Genomic DNA, 23,226 nt, shown 5'->3' with positions numbered 1-23,226 from the left:
AGATTGTAAAGGACTTTGAATAGCAAATAGAAGAGGGGAGATGAAGAGCATTTTTGAAGCACATTCTATGAGGTCTGAAATAGTGTCTGAGGCAAAATGTAACTCATATAAATGGAGAATGTTACATTTTTTCTAGATTTTTGTATTTATTATCTAGATCTAGTTAGGGATCTATAGGAGTTTATTGAATGTGGAGAAGGGTGTGAAGGTATAATATGAAATATAAATAGATAAATTTGAGTGTAGGTCAAACTGTAATGGAGAGATACTTGGTAAAAGGACACCAATCAGGAAGTTTTTTGTATAGTCCAAATAGCAAATGATGAGGTCCTGAACCAGGATAATGGCAGAATCAGAAGAGACAAGGGAAATATATGAGATGTTTTAAAGATAAGATTGATAGGACTTAGAACATAGTGGATATGGGGGTTGAAAGAGAATGAGTCATCAAGGGTGATAGCTAGTTAGTGAGCTTGTATAACTACAGTGATGATGGAATCCTTGATAATAATAGGAGAATAAGAAGAATAGGTGTTGGAAGAAAAGGATAAGGAGTTCCATTTCAGTGGTGTTGAATTTAACGGAATGTTCATAGAATATTCATTTGAATCATTAGTTGAAAATGCAAATTTGGATATCATCAGAGAGCTTAAGGACCAGAGGTTGACCTTCTGATCTTTGCAAGATTAGAAGCTTTGCACTTCTCATCAACATCCTAGAAATAGCAGTGACTGGAAACAGTGTCAACATTAGGAGCTATGAATAAACTTACATTATAAGAAAAGTAGTTTCACAATTCAACAACATGCTGAAAGCTTAATACCTAAGAAAATAATCTTGAGGACCCCAGTGGAGATAGGGGAGTGAAGAAATGGGAAGAGCTGTGAATCATCCCCTTGTATCCCACATATACATAAAAAAGTGGACCTCTGGTTTGGGGAGAGAATTATTTGTAAATACCTATTCCCGAAATCTAATGAATTCTGGCTTAAGATGATGGAGGAAGTACATAAGTAAGAGGAAGATTCTTAAGCTATAAGATTACCCAAAAAAAAGTGATGCCAGGTACTCATTGGTTCCCAATATCCATGTCACATCAAGTAGCTGATCTAAAGAAATAGTATGAAGAGTGATGTCCAACCTATGCCCAAAGGGCTATCAAACTATGTATACCTTTTTTAATCAGCAGTATCTCTATTAGGTCAGTATCTCAAAGAAATCATAAAAATTGACCCATATGTGAAAAAAATGTTTATGGCAGCCCTTTTTGTAGTGTCAAGGAACTGGAAAATGTGTGGATGCCCATCAACTGGGGAATGGCTGAATAAGATATGAATGTTATATAATTTTATTCTATAAGAAATGATCAGCAGGATGATTTCAAAATATTCACAAGTAATATTATAAAAGTCCTATTTTGATCTATATGTCTGTGTAATTTCTCAGTGGTTTAAAAAAATTAAAAATCAGGCAAAATAAAAATGTGGCTATAAGGCAACACTTATTGTATAATAAAGATTTACAAATATCTGTAAAGTTTTATCCATTTCCATTAAGAAGAAAGGACATAGCAATATTCTTGGGCATTCTCTACAAAGGAGATCACCAACTTTTAAGTTATGTTATTCTGTATATTTGTCTGGAAGAATGAATTAACACTAATTGAATGATTTTTTTTATTTTATTTCTGTCTACAAAGTAATAAGGATGAGTATTGATATAGTATAAATATATCAAGTTTGTACTTTCTTACTGCTGAGAGTGAGACATTTAAATTGGCTAAGTATATAATTCTGAAGTAGATTAGTTATTGGCTTAAATGCAGCTGAAAGAGTGTTAGATATGAAGTCAAAGGAACTGAGTTTGAATCCCAGATGTTTTACTTACTACCTATATAATTTTGAATAAATACTTCAATTTTTCTGGCCCTTTGGTCCTACTTTCTTCATGTATGAAATGAAAGTGTTAAACTGAACAATCTGTGAGAGTTCTTCTAGCTCCAATTGCATGATTTTTCATCCCTTTTTATTGGCACCTTTCCCTTTATCAGGATAAGAACAGCACCTGCCTTGCAGAATTACTGTGAGGATAAAATCAGATAATCTTTGCAAAAACATTTCACACAGTGCCTGGCACATAGGAGATACTATAGAAATATTTCTCCCTTCTCCATTTTATGATTCCCACACACACATACACACACACAGATTACAGATTACATGTTACATAGTACATTGGTTTAAAACTCAATGACCTTTTTTTTTTTTTTTTGGTAGTTTCATCAAATCTTTTCAAGCTAACCTTTAAGTTATAACATTGCAATTTTTCCTCAAATAATTACAGGTAATTCTAACTGCTTTTCTTCAGATTAAACTAATACATTTGTCTACATGGAAAGATAATTGACTATTACTAAACACTATTATTCATTGTTTAATAAATTTTTTAGTCAGGGACATAAAAGTGACTATAAAGTTGGTTCTTTAAAGCCCCTTTAAGGCCTGTCTGTGATGACTGATATATCATTTTAATGTTTTTCTGATCTTCCATTGAGAGTTCATGAAATTCAAAGGAAAAAGAGCTCGAAGGGACCTTATACATTACTGAAGCTGATGCCCTCACATTATACATAGGAAAACTGTGGTCTAAAAGGGTAAGTATCTTGTTCATAGTCATATGAAATACAAAAAAGAAAAGTTAAGCTTCAAACCAAGATTTCCAAGCTCTGAATCATCTAAAATTCTTTCTATACCACAATTATTCCTTCTCTTTCTCCTCTTCCTCCTCTCTCACACACATACACCCCACATATATTATACCACTCTTCTCATATTTTTAATTAATAGTACTTTTAATATCTCATTCACAAGAATCATAATATGTATTACATAATATTTATTTTTAAATATTTATTATTGTTAATTTTCAGTATTTAAATTTTGAAGTGTAGGTTTTGACTAACAAATTGTAGGGTAGATAAAATCAGAGACTCGTTTTTTAAGAACTGATTTATTGATGAGGTTTACCTCAAGGCCATTTTACATCTTTCATTCCTCTGAACTTCTCACATTACAAGTACAAACTTGGCACTTAATCAATATCAAACTAAATTGGCTTATTCACTGCTTGTGTATCTAAATGCTAAATTTGTATTAACTGATACCTTTATTAAGAAATGTAGGATAAGGGAGGGACTATACTATTAAGCAGATAGAGCACTGGTTGTGTGGCTTCAAATTCTGCTTCTGATGCCATCTATATGATCTTGGACAAATCTCAAGTTCCCTGATCCTCAATTTCATCTGACAAATAAGAGGTTAGACTAGATCAAGGGCTCTTAAGGTATGTGAATTTGTCCCCTTATCTTCCTCACCCCCTCCAATATTTTAATAAGATTATTTCAATATAATTTTTATGTATTTAAAAACATTATTCTGATGTGTGTTTGTAAACACATGCACATATATAATATATGTGTATATATATACACATGTAATATATACAAACACACAGTATACCTGCAAAAATAAAAAGCATACACACATATATGTATATGTATGTATGTAACAGAAACTTTAGCAGACTACTAAAAGTTTATAACCTAAAAAATGAGTATAAGAACTTCTAGAATACACAGTGTATTTTTTTGCTGGGAGATATATGATTTTGTTCCCCCACTACATATACGGTTTAAAAACACCTGGAATAGATAGTGTGTATTTTTTTCTTTGCTTTGAAATACTTGTGATTTTTTTTTCACTAGATATATGATTCTATGATTTAAATTAGTGCCAGCTTTTTTATACCATGGTATAAATTACCAATTACCAAATGCCAAGGCAGCACCTGTTATGCATTGTAGATGGTTTTTATATTCATAATTAATCCATAAACTAAATGAACTTTGTTTATTATACAAATTGCTTTATTTCTATCCTTTATTTTTACATTTATCCCTTTCTGCAACTTATTTTAAATACTGTTTTCTTGATGAAAAGGAAATGAATCTAATTTATAATGTTGATTTTTTTATTAGTTTCCTGATTCACATGATTTTTTTTGATAATATTTAGTCATGTCTTTAGGAGTAGAAAAATGATCACTGGAACAGAACAGACAAAATAGAATAAAAAAATAATTGCAATCATCTTCATCATCCTCTTTCTCATTATTATCTTGACCATTTTCTACCTTTGTTGATCAGCCCTCCAAAAAAGGGTGATCAGAGAACAAGCCTGGAAAAGGCTAAGTCATTTAGCTCTATAACCCAAGTACCTTGGATTTCATCTTCAATGAGGTAATTTACCCCTATTTACTCTTCCTCATGCTTCCAATACATACTTTCTACCTCTTTCTCTGAGAATTGTAATCATTTTACCACCACCATTGTTTTTGTGATTATATATTAAATAGGCTGCCCTGTTGTACCATATGACATTTATGACTTTCCAGAATATGACTCCTTTCTATGTCTACTACTCTTTGCATATGTAATATCTCTTTTTTAAAAACAGAAACTCCTTGAGGAAAAGAAATGTCTCACTCTGATATTTATATCTTAGAACACTACTTGGTATATAATATGCCCTAATAAATATATATTCAATAACACAGTATTCAAAAAGCCAGAAAACCCAAATCACTTAGTAAAGAACACCCTGATTGAAAACAATTGCAAAGAAATTAGAAAATTTTCTGGAACAAATAAAATTTAGTCCAGTAATGTTACAATAACTCAAAATGGACATGTGATCTGAAAGTTAAACATTATGATTCTCAATTACTTAGCCCATTGAGAAATTAGAAGAGAATGGCTATGGGGTAGAGTCAAGATGGCAGAGTAAAATCAGGAAGCTGCTCAAGCTCTCCTGTTTCCCTTGAAAACCACATGAAACCAAGCCCTCTGAATAGAATCTGATAAAATGAAACCACTTTCCAGCTCAAGAAAAACTGAAAAAATTTCAAGAAAAGTCAATCTCCCTGGAGTGAAAAGGGTGTTCAGCCCAGCTCAGATAGGCTCTGGGAAAGCTAGTGAGAGGGTAATAATCACATTAAATTAGCCATTAATCAGGCTATTTCCTGAAAGAAGCAAGCAAAGCTATTCCCTGAAAACACAAGTGATCCTTGAGCTCAGAGCCAAGGCTCACAGTTATACAGGAAGTTTGGGACAGTGCACCCTTTACCCCAGAAGCAGATCTCAACCATAAAGGGGAAAAAAAAAACAAAAACAAAAAAAAAAAACACCAAAAGAAAAGAAAATTAGCAAGAAACTGAAAAGAATCATAAAAATCTACTATAGTGACAGAGCAAACAAAAATACAAACTCAAAAGAGGACACAAGTTCCAGAGGGGAAATCTGAAAGAGTGATATGAATTGGTCTCAAGACTAAAATATATTCTTGGAAGTGCTCATAAAAGACTTTAAAAGGCAAATAGAGGTAGAAGAAAAAAGTGAGAAAGGAAATAAGAGGTGTTCATGAGAGAGTCAACAGCTTGCAAAAGGAAAGAAAATTGTCTGAAGAAAACAACTACTTAAACCATAGAATTAACCAAGTGGAAAAAGATATACAAAAGCTAATTGAACTAGAACTAGGGTAAATGACTTTGTAAGACAGCAAGAATCAATCAAACTAAAAAGAATGAAAAAAAAATGGAAGAAAATGTGAAATACATCATTGGAAAAACAGCCAACCTGGAAAATAGATCCAGAAGAGACAATTCAAAAATTATTGACCTATCTAAAGGGCATGAACAAAAAAAAAAAAAAAAAAAAAAAAAAAAAAGAGGTTGGAGAGAATTCTTCAAGAGATTGTCAAGAGAAATTGCCCCAATATTCTAGAAACAAATGGGGAAATATTCATTAAAAGAATCCATAGCCTCTGGAAAGAGATCCTACAAGGAAAACCCCAAGAAACATTGTAGCAAAATTCAAAAACGATAATCTCAAGGAAAAATACTACAAGCTGCCAGATAAAAACAATTCAAATATCAAAGAGCAATAATAAGAATTACCCAAGATCTGGCAGCTTCTACAATAAAGGAGAAGAGGGCCTGGAATTCCATATTCAGGAAGGCATAAGACCTAGAACTACAATCAAAGATTAACTACCCAGCAAGATTCAGCATCATCTTTCAGGGGAGGAATTGAAACTTCAATTAAGTAAGAGACTTTCAATGATTTCTATTGAATAAAAAAGAAAAAAACAGAACTAAACAGAGACTTTAATTTAAAAACACAAGACTCAAGAGAAGTATAGAAAGGTAAATAGGGGGGAAACCTTATTTAAAAGTTAAACTGTTTATATCCCTTGATGGGAAAACAATATCTAGAACATTAGGACAGAATGGGGTATTAAATAGACTGAAGGTATGGTTGTGTATGGACTCTGATAGGATGACATCAAAGAAAAAGATATTAAGGGATGGAAAAAGGTCTGTATTGGTAGAAGAGTAAAGGGGTGGCATAATGGCAAAATCAATTCACACGAATTTTTTCAATCAAGGGAAAGAAAGGAGAAGAATGCATATTGTCTGAAGGTTGATTTCATCAGTTTTAGAGAATAACAATCATTCAGTGAGCAGAGGGTAAAAAAAAAAAAAACAAAAACAACACAAAAGTAAGGACAGTCTGGAAAAATAGAGTTGGCAATCCTGTGAATATGAATAAGATGAACTCTCCTATAAAAGAATAAAATAGCAGAGTGGATTAAAAGAAAAACAGAATTGTAATGGGCCAGAACTCTGGAGAAATATACTTGAAGCAAGGATTCTTACAATAAGGTGTTAACTCAGTGGAATTGATAAGACAATGGTTATCTAGTTTAGCATGGTGATTAATAGTTCTCTAGCTCAGTATTATTGATTTAATCTTACAACAAATAATTCTTCCCTAGTGATATAATGATTAATAATCTGTATGATGAATGGATTTAATTGCAATAGAATATTTAAGAGGTTAGAGTCAGATCTAGAGGAAGACTTGAAGAGACTTGAAGACAGAGACCCTCATGGTAGCTGTCCTGTCCTCCTTCATGTCTCCACTAAGACCAAGGCCCATATGAAGGTCCCCAGAAAGCTAGCCCAGCACCAAGTGAAGGAGACAGGCTGTGAAGGAGATAATAAAGACTTTGGATTTTATTCCTGACTATTCTTGTGGTGATTATTCTGCTGAAACCAAGGTCCATTCAGAGGACCTCCAGAGAGTTAGCCCGGATATTACACAGAATCCTTCAATATGCTGTTTACAAGAAACATTTTTGATACAAAGAGACACGTGCAGAACAAAGTAAAAGGCTGGAACAATATTTATTGTGCTTCAACTAAAGTAAAAAAAAAAAAAAAAAAAGCCGGGAAAACAATTTTGATCTTAGATAAAGCAAAGGTAAAAACTGATCTTATTAAAAGAGATAAGGAAGGAAAGTACATCTTAAATAAAGGGTACCTTAAATAATTAAGTAGTAACAATACCAAGTATATATACACCAAGACACATTCCTAGAGAATTTTAAGTCAGTTACATGAAGATTACAAAACTATATTAGTATATTAATATTAATAGTATAATAATTAGTATATTAATATCCACCAGAAACTAGGAAGATTAATAGGATCCAAAAAATCTAGATAGATATACATCTGGAGAAAATTGAATAGGGACAGAAAGGAATATACATTTTTCTTGGCAGTACTAACTAAAAATAAAAATAATAATATTTTAACTCAGTAATCTGGTAAAGATAACAAAATATGAGAACTGAATGTTGAATGTTGAATTGTGGGCAGCTACAGCAGTTGTGAAATTATCTAGACATTCTAGGAAGCAATTTGGAGTTTAATTAAAAAAAAAAAAAAGATTTTGCTGCCAATATTTTGGATTGAATATAAGTAGTGAGAGAGTATGAGGAATGAAGGATAATGTCAAGATTAGCTATATAACTAGTAGAATGGTGGTGTCTTTAGTGTATATATATATATATATATATAATGATCTCTGAAAAATAGGAAGTTTTAGGGGAAATATGAGTCCTATTTTATACATGCAGAATTTGAGACCTCTCCAGGTCATACAGTTGCAATAGGTGATGTAAGACTAAATCTCTTTGCAATAATGTTTATATGTGATATGAGACTGGGGCTGGCTATTTTGAGTTATCAGTATAGAAATTTTGATTAAACCCATGTGGGTTTAATGTGTTTAATGTTTAAACCCACATGTAATAAAGTCACTAGCTACCCAAGGTTACCTCCACTGTTTACAATATGGATTAGGCTAGGCTTGTGTGTGTATGTGTGTGTTTTTGTTTTGTTTTGTTTTTGGCTTGTTTTCCTGAAAGATAATACAGTTACCCCCATGATGGGACTTAGGAATAGCCAAGACTACTTTACTTTAGTAATTATTCCCAAATTCATGGAATTTCCTGCTCGTTCACACATAAAAATGGCCTCCTAAGTGAAGTTGGAATCTTCGGATTTCCTTCCTTCTTTCTGGTTTTCCTTCCTTCCTTCTTCCTTCTGCCTTTCCTCCTTCCCTTCCTTCTTTCTCTCCTTCCTCCTTCCCTTCTCCTTCTATTTCTTTCTTTGTCTCTTTTCAGAATGTCTTTGAGAGCAGAAGGCAGGAGAGATACATCAGTAAATGGAGTTAATGAAAAATAGGATATAAAAAAAAGTATTTCAAGCAATCAAATAACCAAAATAAATTGTACTGGGCTACCATTATATTTAAAGAAAAATGTATTGGAAGTCTTATGAAATTCTTGAAGTATATTTTTGTGGAAAAAATTCTAACAGTTTATATTTTCAGATAAGGCAAAAATAGCAATATTTCCATTCAAGCAATGTTTTTATATCTCAGGGGGCCTAGTTGGGAATAGTTAGTATAGCAGTCCATCAAGTTTAAAATAATGAAGAAAGTCAGTGAAACTTGCCATAGCTTTAGTCTGTGTCTAGTTCTTGATAATAAAATGTTTAAAATATTAGTATTTCTTTCAAAATAGAAATAATAAAGCATTATATATCTATAATGATTGGATGAATGAATGGCTATTATGGCAAAGTACAAAATAAAAGCAACTGCAAGGGATAAAAATTAAAAACAAAAAAGGAAAACAGAACCTGCTCAAGAACCTGCTCTTATTCTCATGGGAGAAATTATCTATCTGGATGTATGTATGTATATACTTATGTGTATATATATATATATATATATATATATATATATATACTTCACTGTTTCTGACATTAAACCTTTTGAGAGTGGCAAGGATTTTGATGGCAAGAACTTTCTTTTCCAGATCTTTTTAACTGTCTTTAAATGTTGAAAAAACAGGGGCTATAGAAGTTATATGGGAAATTGCCAGGTCTTATACCCATAAAATTAGTCTTCCTGACAGGAGGATGTAAAATCAGGGTTTAGTTGGATAGTAGTAAATACAGGGGTTCCTGCTATACTCAGGATGTTTAGCTGAGTCAGGAGATGATAACAGAGAAGATACATCCATTCATCACAGGAGTTGCTATCTAAGATAATAGATAGAGATGTTGAGCCAGTGTCAGGGCCAGTAATGTGGGGAATATTGTTATTCTCAGTTTTGGGTTCAGGGTCCTGTGATCTCCGTAAGAGAATGAAAGAGAGGATGATCAGGATAGCACTGACTTGCCTGTGGCATATCCCTTCTTATATTTCCCAGAATTCGCTATGATGCTTCACTAAGGCTATGATTCCAGGATGCAAGAACATATAATTATATATTTTGTATAAAGTGTTTGTGGGTATGTGTATGTGCGTATGTATAGATACTTCTTCAGTCATTACAGTTATGTCTAACTTTTCATGACTCAATTTGTTGTTTTCTTAGAAAAGAGAGTGGGGTGATTTGCCATTTCCCTACTCCAGCTCATTTCATAAATGAAGAAACTAAGGCAAAAAGGTTAAGTGACTTGCCCAGGGTCATGCAGTTAGGAAGTATCTGAGCCCTAATTTGAACTCAGGTTTTCCTGCCTCCAGGCCTGGTATTCTATCCACTATGCAACCTAGCTGCTGTATTCATATATGTGCATATAAGGGGTACGGTGTGGGGGAAGGGTTAACATAAAACATTATTCTGCTTAGCCCTTACTAGTGATTTTATTTAACAAATATTTGAGGGTTTTCTATGCCCCAGGAACTCAGTTAAACCAGTTCAGGAAAATTTCAGGCTATCTTGGTTGTAGTGTTCTCTGGTTCGGTTTCCTTGGGGTCCCTAGGAGGAGCCTTCGTTTTAGCTTAGTAATCACCACAAGAACAGCCAGGGGTTAAAGTGCAAATCCTTGTTGTCTCTTTTAAACTCTTGTCTCTTTTCCTGGGGCCTAGTTGGCTTTCTTATGTTTGAGATTCTTTATTTTCTCCTTCTTGGGGCTGGGCAGCATTCTGGGGAGCCTTTACGACCATCCTTGGTTTCAGTGGAGAAATACAGGAGAGCCTGACATCAGTAGCCTGACTGAAGATCGAATGAATGTCTGTCCTTGGTTCTGAGAACTTGAGCTCCCACCTGTCTTCTCTGTCCTCTGAAAGCTTCTCCTCTGTGGCTCTCATTATTTGTTGTAAGATTAAATCAATCATACTGAACCATGCTAAACTGGATAATCATTGTCTCTATCAATTCCACTGACTTAGCTCCTTGTTTCAAGTTCAGAGTTCTGGCCCACAACAATTGGTAACATTACATTAAACACATATTCACATATAGGCACACACAAATTGTACTTAATAAACATCTAAGAATTTTCTTACAGCTAGGGTTCTATAGAATACTTAATGTGTGGAGATACTGAAGGGAATCCATAAAATACCAATGAAAGCAACATAAAAGCATGGGGAATGGGGAATGGTTAGAAAAGGTTAAATGAATTCGGGTTGATTATCACTTAAGGGAAAAATGAGTGGTAAGAACAGAGTATAAATAGGAACATCTGTTCTTCATTTCCTCCATTGATAGAAGAAAGAAACTGATTTAAGTGATAAAAATAAACATTTAAGTTATCAAGTAAGGTGATTCTACTAATCACATCAGCTGCTATCTATAGGGACTCTGGTAAGAGAAAGGCAATTAACTTCCATAATCTCCTTGTGGCCAGGTCCTGGGGTTTATACTGTCTTCTGTCAAAACAATTTAATTCTGTTCTAGGTGCACAGCTAACACACAATTTCCTTTTTTTACTCATTGTGATGGCAAGATCTTGAATTAATGAAATCCACAGAAAATGTAGGCCTTACAGCTTTGTTTTAAAAGGTATAAATTGTGTAGTTATTCTATAGTGGAAGAAAATGCCAGGAAGGAAACATTCATGCACCTACTTGGATTACAAAATATAGGACTCACAAAAGGCAATTTTTTTCGCCAGACACTGAAAATGAAATCCCAAAATTAGGTGATCTGATCAAAGTCATAGAAGTAGCAAGTAGCAAAGCCAGAATACAAACTTAAATAAAGGACTCCTTTTAATATAACTCTGAAACACTTAAATTTGCATTCACATGCACACATGCAGAAACTTGTATAAAATTCTATAAAAAACAGAAAACTATGTACTTGTCATTTAATTATCTCTAAGGCAAAACTCAATTTGAGTAGTGCTTTGAAGTGAATAAATACCTAATAAATGCTAACCAACACCAAATAAAGAAACTTGGTTTGGCTGGAATGCTTTTTACCTAAACACAGTTTTCTACATGGCACAAGCTTATCAAATTCAGCATAGAAACTGTAAACTTTTTAAAAGTTAAGGTTTTGTAGGATAAGGACAAAAAACAAAAGTATTGCTGATGAAAATGATGTTATTAATCATTTATTTTAGAACCTGCTTCTCTGACCAAGACTAAAAACAATACAACCTATTTTCATAATGTTTTTTTTTCCAAAAATTATTTCCATGATTGAAGATTTTGGGTTCTTCAGGTTATTTTTAAATGAGACAATTATTTTGGATGCAAGGAAATAAAAGAAAGCAATTTTTACCTCCCCATTTGAATTTTAAGTGTATGAAATTGTTTCTGCTCTAGGAATCAAAGCTAATGGGAAGTTCTAACAAGCTACAGATTTGCTTTTTGACAGACAGTCTCACACACACAAGATATAGATATTTTCCATCATCAGGCAATGGGAGGAAATTCCATTAACCTCTTTTAAGAATTTCATAGTCACACATATGAACTCAAATGCACATATATTGGGTCCAGACCAGTGAATTTATCAGTGAAGTGAATTTTCAACATAAAACCTTCCTCCAGTGATATAGACAGCAACATACTTGCAGTTGACTGCTTTAAGTAATTGATGCAAAAAGTGTGTCACTTCTTACTAGAGGCTTTTGGTTTGAGAAATATAATTTTTATAGAATATGTTATTATGGTAAAATGTAATGGGTTTATTATTACTATTTTATAATGACTTAAATATTTTAATGTAATCAATTTCAATTTCTGACATGGTAAATATTAATAAATATAATCTAAATGAATAAATTTTTACATTTATTAATATATATGCACATAACTGATAATGAATAAAAAAAAACATTTAGTAAGCTCTTTGCTAAGGTATAATGATATTCAAATGTTTGAAAGCCATATGTATACAGAGTAAACCTTGGATTTAGAAAGAGATGGAAGACTGCAGTCAGGTCAGTTGACGGAGCAATGAAAACATTGTTAAAATTAATTGATAAATTATCCTCTTTCTTATGAATACTGGTAGAGTGACACTTAGGAAATTATTTCAATATTCAGTGTTGTAAGCACCTAACACTGTAGTTGCAGTGCTATTTGGTAGAAAATTATATAAATTAAATCATATTCCCAGCAAATACACTTATATACATAGATACACACACACACATTATAAATATGCAGCCATGGTTAGTTATATTCATAGATACAACATAAATACAAAATCGTATACAAAAATAGATTTGGTCACTTTTAAGATAATCTTAAAAACCTTGGCTAAATGAAATTCTTTGTTTCTGGTATTGTAGTTTCTTTTTCTAGTCACTTATTATGCTAAACACACAAACTAAATCTGCCTAAATATAGATATAGATAAATATGGTGCCAATAAATAATATGTCACATATGGGACATTCAGCATTATATATTAAATGTCATTATTCATATTCATGCATACCTGTTATTTTTTACATATATAGCGTTTATAGGTCAAATTATTATATGTAAAATTAAATTGCTGTATTGAATGGCCTCTTAAGCTTCTTCAAATTATAAACCTGGGATTCTATATCTAGAATTTTACTTAATTATATTAATAAATGTCATTTCAAAATGATTATTCTGATATTGAAATGTGTATTCACTATTTTGCAGACTATACTAAAACCCCACCTCAACAGAAAGTTTCAACCTGAGATATTTTGAATCATCAAATTTTTAGTTCAACCAATGTTTTCTTCCTTATCTAGATTATTCTTTTCACAACTGCCAAAGTAATATTTCTAAGGGATAGGCCTGGCCATGTCACTCTCCTACTTAAAACACTTAAGTATTTCTCTATTATCAATAAGAGAAAATACAAACTATTTGGACCTTGTAAACCTCTTACAATTTAGTTGTTTTAATTCTTCAGGCTAATTACTCAATATTCTCTTTCATAAACTTTCTATTCCAGCCAAATCGACTTATTTTCTGTTCCCCTCTATATGAAATCACATGTGCCTCTGCTATCAATAATGCCTAAGATGCCTTAACTTTTTATTTTCTCCTTTGAAAATCCCCTAATTTTTTTGAAAACTTAGCTTGATGGGGTGGGGTAAGGGATTTTGATGGAAGCCTCATTTGTCTTTCTGAAGTCCCAGAGATGAGATTCTATCACAGTGGGCAACAGGGAAAACTATCCAATGACAAGAAGAATACCCACAGACTTAGCTGTCTGCTACTCTTCTGAAGTTTCCTTCCTGAGCTTTCTTCTTCCCCCAAGGGCATATCTGCTTCAAAGAATAAAAAATAAGGACTACATGTGAAAAATGATAAAATTAGAATCAGTAAGATTTTTGTGACTTAATGAAAGGGTCTAATATATAACAATGTTGCCAAAGTTTCATATCAAAGAGCAAAGAAGAATGATTACAGTAATTGAAACACACAAATCAGAAGGAAGAGCTGATTTCATGAAATGATAGTTTTATTTTATCTATGTTGCATTTTAAATAAATATGTGACATTCATGGAAAATATTGAGAAGAAAGAACTTGGGAAAGAGATTAGCACTAGAGATAAAACTATTGTTGGAGAGTTGGGTGCCACAATAATAGGGCACCAGATCTGAAATGAGAAAGGCCTGAATTCAAATTCAGCCTCGGACACTTAACTAGATATGTGATCCTATACACTTCACCCTATTTGTCTCTATTTCATCATTTGTGAAATGAGCTAGAGCAGGAAACAGCAAAACACTTTAGTATCTTAGTTAACAAAAACCAAAATAAGGTCAGAAAGAGTCAGGAATGACTAAAATGATTGAATAACAACACAGTTGATAATAAGCAATGAATTTGTTGATATAGGTGAAAATCAATGTGATCTTTTAAACTTCTTTCTTTTTGGCTGACATTATGACTATATTCATTCTGTAACCCTCTCCCTCATATCTCCAGCTTATGGATATTTTCCAAAGTTTTATTTTTGGTTGTATTCTCTTTTCCCTTATTCATGAATACATATTGAAAGGGAGAATTTTGTTAAACACAGACATTTAAGCGATATGGGAAGGAAGAAGGGTTATGTAAGGTAGAAGAAGTAAAATAATATAATAACAGTAAAGGCAAAGGAACAGAGGGTATACATTCAAAGGAAATAGAAGCCAGTTAATTTCAAATACCTCAGAGGGATTATTACCTACCACCAGATCATGGATCTTTTCAATGATTATTTTTATTCAAGTGCTGAGTGTGGGATATATGAGGCCATTCAGCAGCAGAGGGAACAAAGTGTAAAGGCTCTTACTCATGAAAGAGAGAGACTGACAGAGAGGGAGAGAGGGAGAAAAAGAAAGCGGGGGAGGTGGGGGGGAGAGAGAGAGACAGAGAGAGAGAGAGAGAAACTGAGAGAGAGAGACAGAGAGAAAGAGAGACAGAGAGGACAGAGAGAGACAGACAGAGAGACAGAGATGGAGAGACAGAGATGAAGAGAGAGAGAGAGACAGAGATGGAGAGACAGAGATGGAGAGAAAGAGAGAGAGAGAGAGAGAGAGAGAGAGAGAGAGAGAGAGAGAGAGAGAGAGAGAGAGAGAGAGAGAGAGAGAGAGAGAGAAATATTTCATTTTGGCTGCCCAATATCTTCCAGTGCAAATTGTAACTCACCCATATCCTTCAGATGCAGATACTGCCTCTGATTGGCTAGAATATTTTCAAAAAAAGACTCAAAGAATTTTCTAATACTCTTTGAAATTGATACCATATAATAATATCTCATCTTATAAATTTTGTTTACTTGTATAACACTGCAGCTCCTTCCTTACCCACATCCTCCAAAATTAAAAAAGTAGAGGATTTTGAAAATATCTGAATATCAATATACTTCTCACTCTCAACAATGACCATTCATTTTTAAGATCATAACTGTTTTTCCAAGAAAAATGTTACTAAGGAATCAGAAAAAAGATATCTGAATTGAGTCCCCTCCCTAGAATCCAGAACCAAGTATTCTTTTTTTTTTTTTTTTTTTTTTTAGAAATTCCTTATTATTCAGAGGTAAAGGTTTTTTTTTTTTTTTTTTTTTTTTAAATAAGTGTATACGGATTTTAAATAGAGGCATGGAGAAATATGATTTGTACAGTTAACCAAAAGTTGATCTCTACCTATCTTTTTCAAGTTACAGGTTTAGGACTGTAGTCTTTGGTATCAAGACATAATGATATTATCTATTAACTTTCCCTGGGTTTGGAATTCTATTGTCTGTATGTGTACTTAGATGCAGCAGACAGCAAGATAAGATAAAAACTGTAGGAAAAGGACTAGTGGATGGCTCACAGAGTAATAAAAATAGTTGGCTTTTATATGGCTTTAAGGTATATAAAGCACTTTCTATTTATTATCTCTGTTGAGCCTCTCAGAACAATTCTATGAGGTAAGTACTTTATAGATTTGATAATCTCCATTTTCCAGATAAGGAAACTAATGCTCAGGGTTTGTGATTTACCCATAGTCACATGCCTAATACATTTCCGAGAACATAGTTTTTTCCTAACTCCAAATATAGTTCTCTTGTCTATTCTACCACCTTTGGCTAGCTTTCCCTATTCTCAACCACAGCCAGTGACAAACATCAAGCTATCTCTTTAGTTCAGCCCTCTGTTCAGGCAAAGAAAATTTCAAGACTACTTTATACTTTCATCGCAGATAAGCAAATGGGGTAGATTACACAAAAAGAACACTTGATTCCTTAAAAAAAGAGGGTTGTCAATAAAGAAAAATCTTAATAAATTTAGTAATTCTATTGTAACGAGAATTTTTTGTTGTTGTTGTTTAAGTGCCAAATATGAGAAGTACTGGTAACATCTGTCATCTAGTAACAGTAGGCCTCTTTTGGATAAACCTGAACCATAATAGCTAGCAAGGATAGTCTTTTTGAAATGAAAATTCTTCAAAGATTTAAACCCATGGAATTCACAGTCAGGGAAGTTGCTCTTCAGAACTGTAAGTATCTCTTCTTCAGATAAAATCAGCAGGGGAACAATTAGCTTTGAGGAACCTACCTGCCAAGGAGGTCCCCACCGTGACAGTCCTCTGTGTAGAGGAGGGAAGAAATGCCCTCTTTGCTCTCCAAGGGCTTTGTTTAGAGTTTTCTTTCATCAAATAGTCCTACTCTCTTTCAATTCACGTTAAATATGTTGCAAATCTATTTTTACCACCATCTCAGGAAGCCTTTCAAAGATGAACATACAGCTCATGCTGTCTTTCAATAATGCAGAGTAGTTTATACAAGGTTTCACAAAAGATTAGTTTAGAGTCAGTCATATTTCCTTAACTTCTTGCTCAATTTCCAGTTACTGCCATTCAAGTATTTTTTTTTTTTTTGCTTCATTTTGTTTTTAGCTACTACTCAAGAGAAACACAGAACATGTTCACCAGAATCAGTCTCTGAATACATTATTCCAATGATGCTTTAGGAAACAAGTATTAGATGTAACAACTGGTCAGTCTAGAGAATTCTTTAGACTTAAAAATCAATGATCTTGAAGAAAACATTATCCCCATCCCCAGAATATTTATTACTTTGTAATCCTAAAGTATAATTCTGAATTTTATGCAAAAAAAGAAAAAAAAACTAGTTATTAGAATTCAAACTGCAAAGTTAGGGAACTTTTTCTTAGTCTTGTTTAAGAAAGAGTAAACTACCAGAGTTCTTTCCCTAGTGAGCTGCTTTGACACTTGTAGACAAAATAATTGCTTGATAATGAGCAGAATCCATATGTTCAAACAAGTTTTTATTCTGAAGAAAATTAAATTTGAAACAAGTGAATCCACATTGACTCAGGGTTTAGTTTACTGAGTCTAATGACTTATAATAGCATTTATAGACCAGAGAATCTTAACCCAAAATCTGTGAATTTGTTTATTTTTAGTATGATTATAATTATTTCAACATACACATTTTCATTTGTAATACCATGTGTTTTATCATATGCATAAAATCCCCACATTATTGTAAGAAGGGTTCCATAGTTCTCCCTAAGACTGCCATGAGACAAAATAGATTAACAATATTATTTTAGCTAAAAATAGTCCAAAAGATGGAAAAGGTAATTCAAAAACTTACTAGTGTTATGGAAATATTTCTTGGGAATGTTTATTAAAGGCACGCAAAGACAGACATATATCTCATGCTATATCTCTTTGCTCTAATTCTGTACTCACTTAGAACCCTTCAAGTATAGGTCTATGACCACATCTATATCTCTAATCATAGATTTACATATAGAGTATTATATATTATTATTATTAGTATCAAATATTATATATTTGAGGTGAGAGAGCCCAACCTTTTCATTCTATAGATGAGGAAACTGAGCATCAGAAAGTTAAGGTTCTTATTCAAGATTACATGTCTAGGGAGTATCTGGGAAGGGATGTGATTTCTTCCTAATTCCAAGTTCAGAATTCTAACCAGTATAAAACACTCTCCTATTATAAATTAAGTGTTATACTGGATTCAAAATAACTTTCATGTTTACTGAAAATTCATTTCAGAGAGCTTCAATACCTTTAAACTAAATAGAAAAAAGTGAGATTCTGATTTGTTTAAAACTTGGGCTTAGGCCCTAAACTATAGTGAGCCACTAAACCTATTTACAAGAAGCTAGGTATTCTAGTAAATAAGGAGCTGTACCTTGAGTCAGCAAGAACTCACTTTAGATTCAGCCTCAGAAATTTATTCACTTTTTGACCAAGTCAAAATTAACTTTTGGCAAGTCACTTAATTTCTTCAGTTTCAGAATGGAAGTTTTTTTTTTGTTGTTGTTGCTATTGTTTTGTTTATGGTTTTTTTTTTTTCTCAATAAATATTATACTCAGGAAAACACTAATCACTAGATTCAAAATTTTTCCATTTACCTTTCTCTTCATTGCCAATGTCACCACCTGAGTTCATGATTTCATTGCCAATTATCCATTGTGTGACCCTGGGCAACTGATTTCATTTTTACAAATCTCAGTTTTGTCTTATCTATATCTTATCTATAAAATGAGAGAAATGAGCTAGATGCTCCCTGAAGTCCATTATTGCTTTCAATCATGAACATTTCAAATCTGCATCGCCTTTTCCTTCTCCCCCTTAGTCATTCTAGTTTTCCAATCTATGTTGCAAACAATTGTCAGACTAATTTTGGAGATAGCTTTTTTCATGTCACTCCCTTATCAAAAAACTATTATCTCCCTATTACTTATCAAAGCAAGTTTAAATTTCTCTGACTAGCTTTTAAGATCTCAATAACTGACCCAAGTTTATCTCCTCTCTAAAACAAGCCCTCTCTCTCAGAATGTTCTTCTTCATTTCCTTTGACAAGGCATATTAATACAAGCCTTTATTCTTAGATTTGTCTAATAACTTTGTCTAAACTGGCACATAATTAAATTTTCCTCAGATTTCAAGGCCCACATCAGATTTTACTCCATGACCTCTTCTACATATCCTCAAACTGTAACTGATCTTTCCTTTTTCTAAAATAAGTGTTCTTAATATACAAACTTATTTTAAAGCATTTGGAGAAATCAACATAATTATTTTTTTTAATTCTATGCATTTTATTTTATAAATTTAAAAATGCTATTCTGAAAAGGGCTTCATAGGCTTTAACAGTATTCTAAAGATGTTCAAGACACCAAAATAATTGAAAATTTTCTGTGGTAAACAGTTTTGTGTATAGAACTTTTATACTTAAGTGGAGACAATTTTAAATTGTCTTATAATTTTATCATTGTATTTTAAAATAAAGCTATAAGTTTTTTAGACAGGAAACATGTTTTATCTTTTTTATTTTTGGTAATCTCTGATAACATAATATAATAAGCTAGGTATTCTAGTAAATAGGGATCAGTAGATGCTTTTAAAATCCAATTTGGTTAAGGAAAGAGTAAAATACAAAACTTTCATTTTCCTTGCAACTCTGAATTTGCAAATCTGGAAAATTTATTAAGCCAAAAAACTTGAATAATGTATAGGTATTTAGAAATCAGTTTATATAAGGAGAAACCTCTTGATTGAGGGGAAAAGAGGAGAGTAAAAAGTTGGCTTGGTGTTTTAAAGAAAAGAGAAACAAAAAAGCTAAGATTTTGGCAATTGGTCCCATCCCTGTCTGACAAACAGAAAAAGAAGAAATGGAAGTAGCATCAGGTTTTATATTCTCAACAATCACTGCAGATGGCAACTACAGCCATGGAATTAAAAGATATTTGCTTCTTGGAAGAAAAGTTATGGCAAATCTGGACAGCATATGAAAAACCAGAGACAGCACCTTGCTGAAAAAGATCTCTATAATTAATACTATGGCTTTTCTAGTAGATTTCCAGAAGATTGAAGAAAAGGAAAAGGGACAGCAAAGAATGAGAGATAATTAGTGGCATGGAAACAATGACGAATTTAGACAGACTTCAAAAAAGTAGATGATAGAAGTGTCTAAGATACCTGTGGGGTTACAAAGAATTGGACACAACTGAATGACTGAACAACAACCAGTTCCTCAGTACCTATATATAGAAGCCTCAAGAAAGATAAAGACTATCACTTTTCTGGAAGAAGACTGTTTATCATTTCTTTCCTTCCTTCTATCAGACTGATGGTATATGGGAAGGATAGTGCTAAGCACTAATGACATATTTAAAAAAAAAAAAAAAGATAAAGTCTTTTCTCTCAAGGAATTCACAAAAATTAGGGAAGATAACATGCAAACAATTATGTGCATACATGATATATACAGGAGAGATTGAAAACATCTCAGCAAGAAGAACTTTTGGCAGATTGTGGAATTTTAGCGGAGAGTAGAAGGAAACTTTCCTGGCTTCCTTTCTGGTTGAAGAAGGTACAAACAAAAGGAAGGACATCACTCAAGACATAGGTAACATTTGGTGAAAATTTATGAAATTTGGATGTGGAGTATCTTTTGTAAAGTATAGCAAAGAAAATAGTGTCACTGTATCATAGAGTATATGGTGGGGAGTAAGATACAAAACTGGAAAGGGAGGAAAACTCCAGGTTATGAAAGGATTCAAAAGGAGAACAGTTACATTGGCTTTTCCCTTCTCATCTTCCATGTATACTCACAAAAATTTTATAACTGGGATGGAAAAATAAAATAGTGACAAGGGAATAACTAAAAAGTAGTAATGACCAGAAGCCAAGGAGACAGGACACCCATGAAGGACTAATTAGTTTTCTTCTACATATTATATATCTTATATAACAGATTCACTGCTATGCTAGCACATAAACAAAACACATGGCACATATTAATTAAATTATTTTTCTCAGTAATTTTATGTTGTCCCTCCCTCTTTTTGTTAAACATTAAATGGTGCCTTCTTTTTTATTTTAGAGTAATTTTGGACATCATGTGCCCAAATCTAACCACTCCAATCTAACCCAGTGAGTCTTTGCTTGTTATGCAAAAAAAGAAAACAAATAACCAGCTAATTAAAACTGGTTTGTCTAATAAAGCAATTGCTTTAGATTCAGATGACCTGAGTTTAAATTTCATTCTGATGCTTAGAATACATAGGACCTTAAGCAAATCATTTACTCTATTTATATCTTTCTCAGCTTCTTCATTTGTAAAATGATGGAGTTAAGCTAGATAGGCTCTAAAGTCCTTTCTAGCTCTAGATTTATGATTCTATGACAATAAATGACACATTTTTCCACTCAGAGGCAAATCCATATGAGGAAAGGTATATTCCCTCATCTCTTTGTGAACAAGAAGGGTTATTATCATTATAAAATATTCTGTTTTGTTTTAGTATTCCTTTATTTTACATTATTATGATTTTGCATATATTATTTTCCTCATTCCGCATATTTTCTTCATCAGTTTGGAAAAACCATGCCAAGTTTGTCTGAATTGCTTACTTTTATGACACTATTATATTTAATTACATTCATGTATCAACATTTGTTCAGTCATTCCCTAATCACATTTCCACCAACCATGCATTAGCATAACTGTCTTCCCACAGTCCTTTGAACATTTACTTTATGTGGCAAATTTGACTTTATTAATAGCACAATAATGTTTACAATTATAGATATGTAATAAAATCTGTTTGGCCCTTCCCCAATTAATGGGCACCCACCTGTGGTATATGTAGCTTACCACAATGTAATTAATAACTATGTATTTTCCTCAGTCTTTTCCTTTTCTTTATTTCTATAAAAATGTTTTGGTTGTTTTAAAATGAAACTAGCATAAACTGCTCAGGAAACCATGACAAAGTTCATCAGGAAAGACCATTTAAGATAATACATTCATGTATTCTTTACTAAAGCAATGGTTTTAAGCAACTTTTTATGTGGTTAATACTAAAAGCAGCACTTTGAAGTCAGAATAGGTGGTAATATGCTATTCTATTGTATTTCCAGCTAAATGTTATTTTTTTCCAAACTGTAAAATAGACATATTATTTGTTCTCTATTACCTTATATTAAAAGCTTAAAGTCAAATCAAATATGTAAAGCACATAGCACTTCTAAAAGATGTTTCTTGCAATGCATTCTTTATGTCCAAGTTATACTGGGTAATTATTTTATAAGAGTGCATCATGTGGTTAATTATACCATATTAACAAATGTCTTACACCATATTACAAAAATGAAAGATTTCAATTCATATATAGCACTTATAAAATTATTTGTCAATTAGGCACAGCAATATACCAGACAAAGAGCTTCCCACCTTCACCTCCACCCCTAACACTCTCAAACAGAAACAGAACTGGAATTTTTCAGTAATTTCTGCAATGATCCCATCCAGACTACAAATCTTAATGAACTGGACCAAGCTTTCATGTACTCTGAGTTGATTAAAGGCAGCTAAAGAGGACATACATTTTCTAAAGGTCAAGATAGACAAAGCAGGTCTGTCTAGTTGATCATTACTTAATTAAAATTATTCCAAGTGAGGAAAGAATTATTCTCTATCACAGGAAAGATAAACTGTCTATAAATTTCTATAAGACTTGTCACCATAGTGTCCTGGCTCTGAACATTAACCACTATTAATAACAATTGACCATATAATTGAGTTAGTTAACTAGCCTAATTCAAGGGAATCATTTCTCACCACTGCTGTGACTTGAAAGCAGATTTTTTTCTCCATTTAAACAACTTTAAAATAATTCATGAAAAGTAAAATACCCTTCAAATTTGGTTTTGGAATCTTAAGCTAGTTAATATCTAATATCAAAACCACTTTGATTCTAATTGGTCAACAATAAGATTGTTGAGTGGTCATTGTTTGGGTCTATATAGATTCAGAGTGAATGTAAATTGTAGTCACTTTTCTTTTGGTCAAAAACACTGATGTGTTTTTTCCTCCTTTTTTATTTAGGTATTTATTTAGTTAGTTTTTTTGTTTTTTCTGACTGGGTGAAAGAGGCCATTCTTTGACTCAATTTTTACCTAGCCTTAATCAATGAATGGTATGGTCTCTATCAAACTGAGACCTATTGAAGACCTTAGCTTAAATAGAC

The 23,226-nt window shown here is 32.6% G+C and overlaps 1 protein-coding gene across 1 annotated transcript in view; it reads right to left on the bottom strand.

Moving 5' to 3' along the window:
- DMD (dystrophin) overlaps nucleotides 1–23,226 on the bottom strand; it is a 2,117,885-nt gene that overhangs the window by 1,849,091 nt on the left and 245,568 nt on the right.

Source organism: Sminthopsis crassicaudata, chromosome 3 (assembly GCF_048593235.1).
Source record: "Sminthopsis crassicaudata isolate SCR6 chromosome 3, ASM4859323v1, whole genome shotgun sequence".
NCBI lineage: Eukaryota > Metazoa > Chordata > Mammalia > Dasyuromorphia > Dasyuridae > Sminthopsis > Sminthopsis crassicaudata.
This window is presented reverse-complemented; position numbering and strand designations above follow the sequence as displayed.